The sequence below is a fragment of the Silene latifolia genome, chromosome 9, assembly GCF_048544455.1.
Source record: "Silene latifolia isolate original U9 population chromosome 9, ASM4854445v1, whole genome shotgun sequence".
NCBI classification, from domain to species: domain Eukaryota; kingdom Viridiplantae; phylum Streptophyta; class Magnoliopsida; order Caryophyllales; family Caryophyllaceae; genus Silene; species Silene latifolia.
The window spans coordinates 61,397,135-61,406,393 of record NC_133534.1 but is presented as its reverse complement, the minus strand read 5'-3'; the positions used below and the strand labels follow the sequence as shown (position 1 = coordinate 61,406,393).

The 9,259-nt window shown below is 40.2% G+C and overlaps 1 non-coding gene across 1 annotated transcript; it reads left to right on the top strand.

Moving 5' to 3' along the window:
* Positions 1–211: 211 nt before the first annotated feature.
* On the top strand, positions 212–318 carry LOC141603598 (small nucleolar RNA R71). Its single transcript, XR_012525462.1, has one exon. It is a non-coding gene; the product is annotated as a small nucleolar RNA R71 (small nucleolar RNA).
* The last annotated feature ends 8,941 nt before the right edge of the window (positions 319–9,259 follow it).

Sequence of the window (9,259 nt, the reverse complement as noted above, 5' to 3'; positions counted from 1 at the left end):
TGCATCAACAGAGGAAGATTCAGCAGCTCTCCTCTGGTTTCCTCTCGAATTCCCATAATCAGCCTTATGAGTGGCCAAATCATCGATGATCTTCCACCCCTTAGTCTCTCCCATGTTCTCAGCAAATCGGCCATTGGCTGCAGCATCCAAAATAGCCCTCTGATCGTCATACAGCCCATTGTAGAACTGGTTGCAAAGACTCCATTTTTCGAACCCATGGTGCGGTATGGTTCGCACCAGTTTCTTGAAACGGACCCATGCTTCATGGAAGTTTTCATCAGGCCCTTGTTTAAAGCTCGTGATCTGAGCTCTAATGGCATTCGTCTTCGAGGCAGAGAAGTACTTTTTGTAGAATGCCAGGGCTAAGGAATTCCAGTCGGTGATCCCATGGGCGGCTCGGTCCAGATCCCTATACCACTCTCTTGCAGCGTCACGAAGAGAGAAAATGAACATGGTCTCCTTGATCTGATCTTGGGTCACACCGGCCGGCGGGGGTATAGAGCAACAATAATCAATAAAAATCTCCATGTGCTTGGCTGCATCTTCATTTGCAGCTCCCCCGAACTGGTTCCTCTCAACAAGGTTAATATAGGAAGGCTTTGGCTCGAATTTTCTCGCCTCCCCAGGTAGTTCGAATACTTTGTAGAGATTCGCAGCTGTAGGCTCTGAGTGACTAGCAATGGTTGCTTCTTCACCATGACTGGGATTTACGGAGAAGTAACTGTCTCACCAAGAAATTGAAGCAGTAGATGTAGGTGGATCTCCTTCGAACAGAGCGTTCTCGTAGTAGCTTGACAGAGTACTCAGCTCTTCCTCTGTCGGTAATACCCTTTGTGATCGTCTCAACTCGCGCAAGGATTTCTCGATCTCAGGATTTAATGGTACTAGTTCACCACCCCGTGACCTGCGCATAAGAGGAAACTACAAAAAGAATATAAGAAAAGTTTAAGGAACGGAAGTCCCTTAAACAAAAGAAAGACTAAATAAAAACAACTAAAAATTAGAACAATTGCCTCCCCCGGCAAGAACGGCGCAAAATTTGATACCCGTCGTGAGGTGTCAAAAATAATATTTATAAACTCCAACTACAACTATAGCTAGCGGCAGTCGGGTCGAACCACAGAGAGGCAGACGTAATTTCTAGTTGTTTAAATTCGGTCTAAGGTAACAATAAGGTGGGGGTTTGATTGGATTTGGTCTACAACTAATGAGCAATAAAATAAAGTGAACTAAGCAAACGGATGAAATCAAGTATAAAAAGAGGTACTAGGATGGTCGGTTCGTTATAGTTTCGGCGGCAGCATACTAAACAGGTCTAAATCGAACACATGTGAGGCGGGAAACAAGAGGTCCTCTCGGTCCACTCTTAACAGATAGCATCTTTCGATCTCGCTATAGGTCCCTAATATCACTAATACTGACTCTCGTCCTGAAAAGTGACTAATAATCTAAACTTTACCTATCTTTCAATCTCAGCGCAGTTTAGTCATTTCAATTGGTGATCTAACAACTTTCCCTATCTTTCGATCTAAAAGGTCAGTCATAAATTAAGCATCTAATTGCTCGCATGCATTCGATTCGTTAAATACAACATTAAAATCAATTAAAACGAAAGGTAACCTCACGTGGTCAGTCGATCGACCAGGTATGGTAGTCGATCGACTGACACGCGATTTCAGTCCAAATTAATACTTTGCCGCCTACACTATAATTCCCCTACATCCTAGCACAATTGATTTAGCTACTCATGGCTATGGTTGAAATAACAATAATATTGACGATAAAGACTACTGAATTCATGCTAAAAATAGTAGAACAAACAATTAACATAAACGATAATTGGCTTAGATTCTAACTAACAATTCTATATCTAACAACGCAATAAAGATGAACTGAAAGTAGAACAAAAGGAATACCGAAAATTTCAGAAGAATAGTTACGGAATGATTAGAAGTATGAATGAAAATCCGATGCAACCAATATTCCAAACCCTAACTATGATATTCTAAAACTGAATGTGAAACTTAGATAAAAACTGGGATCAAAACTCGTTTCCTTTATCTGATGTTCTAGGTTACGTTATATAGCAAACATACGTAACAACTTATTATCAAAACCTAAACATAATGGGCTTGCTTTCCTCGATCTTTTAATTCTCGTCTGAGTAGCGGGGTGGTCGATCGACTGAGATGACCGGTCGATCGATCGCTATCGATGTCTGATGAGTTTCGAACCCGCATGTTGGTCTATCGATCAAGGTAGTGGTCGATCGATCGCTTTAGTCGCTACTACTGACTTCTATAATCTCGTGGATTTGTCTTTTGGGCCTTGAATTGCGCACCAAGCTCGTTCCTTAAGCGAATACTTCACGTCAAATGCAATGTAGGATACTCGGGGACGGATTTAGCTCGATTTCCGCTGGATTCTTCACATTTCTGCAATAAAGTACAAAAACATGAAAGTAGACGGAAATGGGGGAAATGGCAGCTTAAACTACACAAATGAGCTCTGAAATGCGTGTAAAATGGGATGTAAAACATCATATAAAAGACACGCATCAAGTAGTACTCCTTGCATAGCATGTTCATCTTTTTTGCACTTTTATGACATTAAATTTCTTGTCAAATGCACATATTCGGGTTTGTGGTTGGTGTCACATGCAGGGAGGTGCTTGCAATTTTCCCTTTCCTTATATTTTTCACCCATTTAGCTCCACATAAGCCAAAATTTGCCTTTTTGACCCATTAGCTACATTCCAAACTAAGCCTGCCTAGTCAAGCTAGTTAGTATGTCTTTTGTGGTATGGTTTTCCGGCTGCAGTTTGACCCGTATTTCTTTGTTTGGAGTTGGTGGAAATTATGGAAGGAGAAAAGAAAAAAAAAGAATTGAAAAAGAAAAAAAAGAAAGACGTGAAAGAAAGGAAAGAAAAAGAAAAAGAAAAAAAATGAAAAATGAAAAAAAAAAAAATGAAGAAGAAAAAGCTGGAAACTTCAAACAAAAGAAAAAAAAAACAAGGAAGTTTGAAAAAAAGAAGTTTGTTTTATTTCAGTTGGTTCATTTAGCCGGTATTAAAAAAGGAAAGTTTGTGACCGTCTGACTCCTCCATTCTTATTCTATATTTTTGAGGAGATTGTGTTTGAGTTTAGTGAGTTGTGTGCCAAATGAAGGGCATTTGTACTTAGTTTTTCAGTCAGTTGAGATTCAGATGGTTTATTATGGTCCTACTAGGAACTAGCTTGACGCTTTTACCTCCACATTACCATAACTTATTTTGCCTTTTCTCACCTGAACCTCACTATTCCCATATTATTTGTAAGCCCTCGGCTGTGACGGACATTATTGGTTGGAGTGTGTGCATTAGTACTTGAATTGTCTTTCATTTTTGTTGCATGCATGCTATGTAGGTCGCAGTTAGGTGAGTGACTGTCTTTTCTTCTCTCTTTTACATATAACATTCACCCTTTGCTTCATGAGAGAAGAGTGACCACGAGAGAGTCCAATTTTGTTGGTCTTGCAAGGTCGATAGGTTGGCTATATTTCTGAACAGCTTATAACTCGTTTGCATATTGACTGCTTAGCTATAACTGTTAGTTTTTGTTGCATTAAATTGGTTCAAGTAGACAAGTTAAGCTAGCTCTGAGTTATCATTTCCGTTGCATTAGTTGCATTTTAGTTTACTCGAGGACGAGTAAAGGTTCAGTTTGGGGAGATTTAATACGTGCATAATTTATAGTCTTTTTAACCTATTTCAGCACGTATTTCTATGCATTTTTATACTGTTTTTATAGTATTTTGCCCCGAATTGGCTACTTTGGTTCGTTTTGTCCGTTTTGTAGAAATAAACGCGAAAGTAGTGGAATCGTACCCTTTTTCGTCCTTTTTGCATGCATTTGGAGGAGACGGGATTTTCCAGAGTGAGACACTGCGTTGGGAAGCGTCAAGGCACGGTTTACGAGGCAGTCGGGCATGGACTTGATCTGATTTGAAGACTAAGGACTCGATCGAGCAGTTTTACCACTCGATCGAGTGGTTTTTACGTCCCATGTTGGTCGATCGAGTAGTTTTCTACTCGATCCAGAAGTTGCTGAAAGAGAAGTTACTCGATCGAGTAGATTATGCTGAGGTTTTGCTCGATCGAGTGGTTTTATTCCACTCGATCGAGTGGTTTCTACTATTATGGGCTTTAATTAGCCCGTGAGTGTTTTATTTCGCAAAACTTATTTACTTTTCTATTTAAGCACGCTTTACTAGGTCATTAGGATCTATCTTTTATCTTAAGCAATTTACACAGAGAACTTTATTACGTTGCTTTTGCTCTTCTCTGTAACCTTGTTCTCGGATTTACTTTGCTCGGATTTTGTGTTCTTTACGCCGGATTCGCTCGATTGTAATTCCTTTCTCTTCTCTTAATAATAATTAATCGTTTGGTTGCTTTAAATTCTTGTTTACTTCATTTATTCCTTTGCCCTAATTTACACTTTATGCAATTTAATTATAGTTTCAATATGTTGAATGCTGGTAATTTATCTGCTGTTAGTTTTAATAGTTTAATTAGCGATATGAGTAGCTAAACCCCTTTCATGTTGGGATTAGAGGATCTGCGGTAGGAATGTGACGATGTAGTAAATGAAATAGATGAATTAATTGTGAGATTCTGTCACCATAGCAATTTAATTGTATTTATCGACTTAGTTGAGTGCACGCTTCTGAGTTATTTCTTTAATCCGGCTAAAATTAATCCTAGATCGAAAGATTGGACTAAATAGGCCTGCTATGAACAGTAGACTACCCTGACGAGGATGAAAGTTAAGTTAGTGGTATTTTAGGATAGAAAGTGGACCGAAAGGACCTTTCAACATCCGTCTTGCATTAATTCGTCTGAGTCATTTACAGCTGAGTCACTGGACTACCGTAGTGAACCGAATTCCCGACATGTTCCTCTCTATCTGATAGTTTAATCCTTATTTCTTGCCTTTACTTCTCTTCCCTTTATTTCTCTTTTCCTTTATACTTCGTAGTTTAGAAAACAATTCAAACAACCCCCCCCCCCCCCAATTTGTGACCAAATAGACGGACTTCTACAGATATCTTGCCTCCCTGAGGAGATCGACCTGACTTCCCTAGCTATATAGTTAGTTTAGTTAGTTTATTTTTGACAGGTACACGACAGACGTGTCAATCATCATCTACCTTAGCAAAGCATCATCCAATATGACTTCCTATCGAGTCATCAAACATATATTATACACGAGAATAAACCAACACAGCCGTTACTTCCACGTACTAACCGGATTCTATCATTGCACGATTCCCTACCATATACACTAACTACTTGATACAACTATTCCGTTTACTCATCCAACACTTAATCATCAACAACAATTAATTACTAGTCACCAAAATGTAGTAAATTATCCACCACTTATACAACAAGCAAGTTAACGTTCATCTTAAATTAGTTCCACAACATTGATATTATTCCTTTAAATTATTTATATTACTCAATAATGTAACAATTCAATTACTTAAAGACTTTGCTTAACAAAAGGTTAATCAATTCGGAAATGAAATACAACAATACGCTGAATTTACCACAATTACCAACAATTAGTCAAAATAATTACTCAAAATAATTACTCGAAATGTGATAAGGTTGTTATAATATGTCATTTTCTCATGCGACATTACTCTTCCCCTCTTAAAAGGAACTTCGTCCCCGAAGTTCACCTTCAAGACGAATTACCAACATCACACGAAAACATAACTCAGTCAAGCTTGACATTACGAAACAATTTCATCATCCATGAAGATCAACAACTCTCATGGTACGTTATTGACATTACATAGATAAAATGTATGCATGTTGAAATCTATATTAGATGTAAATCACAACAAGTAAGCAAATAAAATGTACCGTCATCCAATTATTATACATGAACATCGAGAATCTCGTTAAATGACATTACCCAAACATGTGTACTTGACATAAGTAGTTGTAAACTCAAGACCGCAACAAGAAACTATAACCACCGCTTAACATGGTACTTCAAGCAATTTTTATTAAGCATCCATAAAGGTTGGAAATAATGAAAACCATACTGACATTATATAAATTGCACTTGAAACATGACGACGTGATTACCAGCCATGACAATGAAACATTTTATCAACAAAGTACATATGCATGATGATCATCAACAATTTATAACGAAACAAGCGATATTCAGGGGTACTCGATCGAGCTAAGGAGCAACTCGATCGAGTTGACGCTACTCGATCGAGTATGTCGAGTCCAGTAAGCATCCCAATCAACATACGCAGTTACTCGACCGAGTGAAGGGCACTCGATCGAGTAACCACATGCCAAATTACTCTATATAAACGCCACATCCAAGGAGACATAACCATCGCCGGAGTTTCATCTCCGACATTATCCACCTGCATAATAACGTTCGAATCTAACAAAATACGGCCTTATGGCCAAGTACAAACCAAAGTATATCCAAAGTACCAATAAAACAAGTAACCACCAACTAAGAATCCATGAAAACGAATATACAACAACAAGAAACAACATTACTCCAAGCCCGGCTCCTCCATCTCCTCATCCCCACCTCCTCCTCCGGATGTGCCGGCTCCTGTTGTAGCCTCACCTGTGGTAGCTCCTGTACCAGAGTTTGCTCCCGCTTGCCATGGTGCCAAAAAACCGAAGGGGTAACTCCTAGGCTCCCCCCATGTAGTCGGATCCACGCTAAAGGAGTGGAAGACTCCACTGTCATCCCCGACACCTCTCCACCACACCAGTTGGGCCGAGGCGGTCCTAATGCCCTGCACATACGCCATCTTGTGGAGGTTCCGGAGCATCAACGTGGCGGATACTTTCTCTGTGTGGTCACTCACCTACATCACGGGACTAAAGTACGAAGGATAGCTAGGATACTGGTACTGTGGAGGCACGGGCTGCACTGGCTGGGTCTCGGCAACCCTCTCCCTCACCTGTCTCGGACCTCTCCCTACTCTAGGCAGCTGATCCACAAGTCTAGCCTGATCCCCCTTGGTCGGCTCTGGCATCATCTCCAAAATACCATCATCAATGAGGTAGTAATGCCGGGTAGGAGCCTCCTCATCGTCATCAGAGTCCAATGCTACCACCGCCGTCATCAAACGCTCAGTCACAGGAAGATGCTCGGGGTCACGTAGTCTCATCCAGCTCATACCCCACACTCTCCAAGCCAACCCACCACCCTCTAAAGTCCTCAACCATATCAGGTCGATGAAGTAGTCTCGGTGTAAGGTAGGCACAGCTGGGACTATAGATGTAAGGGTCGAAGAGGCCCCAAATGTAGTCAACCGCTCAGCTAACCGTGTGGCAATAGCACCACAACTCAGCTACCGGGTCGAAGAGGTGGCCATCAAGGCCAAGCTAGCACAAACTATGGTCGGGGCACTAAAAGAAACTCTCTGGGCTCGGGTGGGGTTGAGATAGGTAACCAGCAACATCACCTCATGTGAGTTCAACTTACTCACATCCCTCCGGTCGTACAGTAGACAGGTCAAAGCACGAAGGAAGATCTTCAAAGTGACATGTTGAACGTCATTAATCATCATGTTACTCGAGGTAGGGGCAGACTTGCTAGTGAAATAGGGCATATAACTACTAGCCCACACTCAGTCGGGATGTCCCTAAGGAATCCCTTCCTAGGGCGAGCAAGGCCAAGGTGAGAAGCAAACTGGTCCATAGACAAGAGAAAACTGGTGTTCATAAGACGAAACAGTGCGGTCTTAGCCAGCGCATCATAAAAAAATGAGCTCATAAAATCCAAAGTCAAGAAAGGGTAGGAGTGCTTCCTAAGAAGATACAAACCCGTCAAACCCAAGGTTTCAAAGATATGCCTCACGTCCGTCTCTATTTTCAGGTCCTCAAGGATGGTGGTGTCTATACATCGAGTAGGCTTCATCCGGCGTTTTTGCAACTCAACAAAGGCATCCCTTTGCTCAAAGTTAGCAAAGACAATGCTAGGATACTCAGGGACCGGTGGGACAGTAGGTCCCTAACTCCCTTCTCCAACGTCAGGCTCGGAATCCCTTCCCCTCTTACTCTGACGAGTCACACCAGCAGCTCTTGGCATCTGTTTCAACATGTTTTTAGGCACACAAAACGGATACTCACTTTAAACAAAATGAACTTTTCAAAGTATACTCATGGGTAGAGAAAAAAAAAAATTTTTTTAAGTAGTTTTCACAAAACAACCAACAATTTCCCAAACATATTACTCCCATAATTCATAAAAGACGGCCTCAAGGCTTTCAAAACACAAAAATTTAACAATAACGAGAAAAATTGGGGTATTAATCCCTCAAAATAGCTCCACAATAAGGTACTTATCATAAAGATTTGGGGCGAATTTCAGTTTGGGGCACTTTTAAGATGAAATTTTAGGTGAAATTAGTCAAAATCAACACCAATTATGATACCAACAACATACTATACTCTATTTTCCCCCTTACATCCCCAAAAGACAAAGAAAAATTCAATTTGTAACCCAAACCCTAGAAATTTCGGTCCATAAACACTCTCAAATTGGTTTGATTTTGCAACTTCTAACATCAATAATCAACAAACTAAAGCAATTTTACCAAAATACAACAACTATAAACAAAAATCCATGAGTATAAATCGAAGTTTTTAGAAAAACTAACACTTTTATATGTTTCTAGTTTATTAAAACAAAGAGAAAGAGTAGCATTCTTAACTTGAATGATATGCAAAGGGATTGAACGAATTAACAAGAAGGTTACAAGGAAATTAAGCACAAACTTCACCAAGATTTATGAGAGAAAAGACGATTTGAGAGAATTGGGGTTTGAAGTGTGAAGAAATAAAAGAAAGAATGAATTAGAGGTAGCATAGAAATCCCGATATAATACGGGTACTGTAGCACTTACTCAATCGAGTAAGTCGGGTACTTGATCGAGTGGCCTCTACTCGATCGAGTTATAGCTACTCGATCGAGTTTTCGCTGGCAGTCCCAACGGTTTCGATCTAATAACCCCACAACTAGATCGAGTAAGGTCTACTCGGTCGTGTAGGTACTCGTACTCGGTCGAATAAGGTTAGGAACAAAGTTAAAAGTTACGAGTTTGGCTATAGGTTCCTGGAAAACAACAACTCGTTCCGAGTCCAAGGTGTATTTGGAACTCGTCACTGTTTATTTCACCCAATTAAGATCCATTAATACTAACTCAAATGCAACCCAAT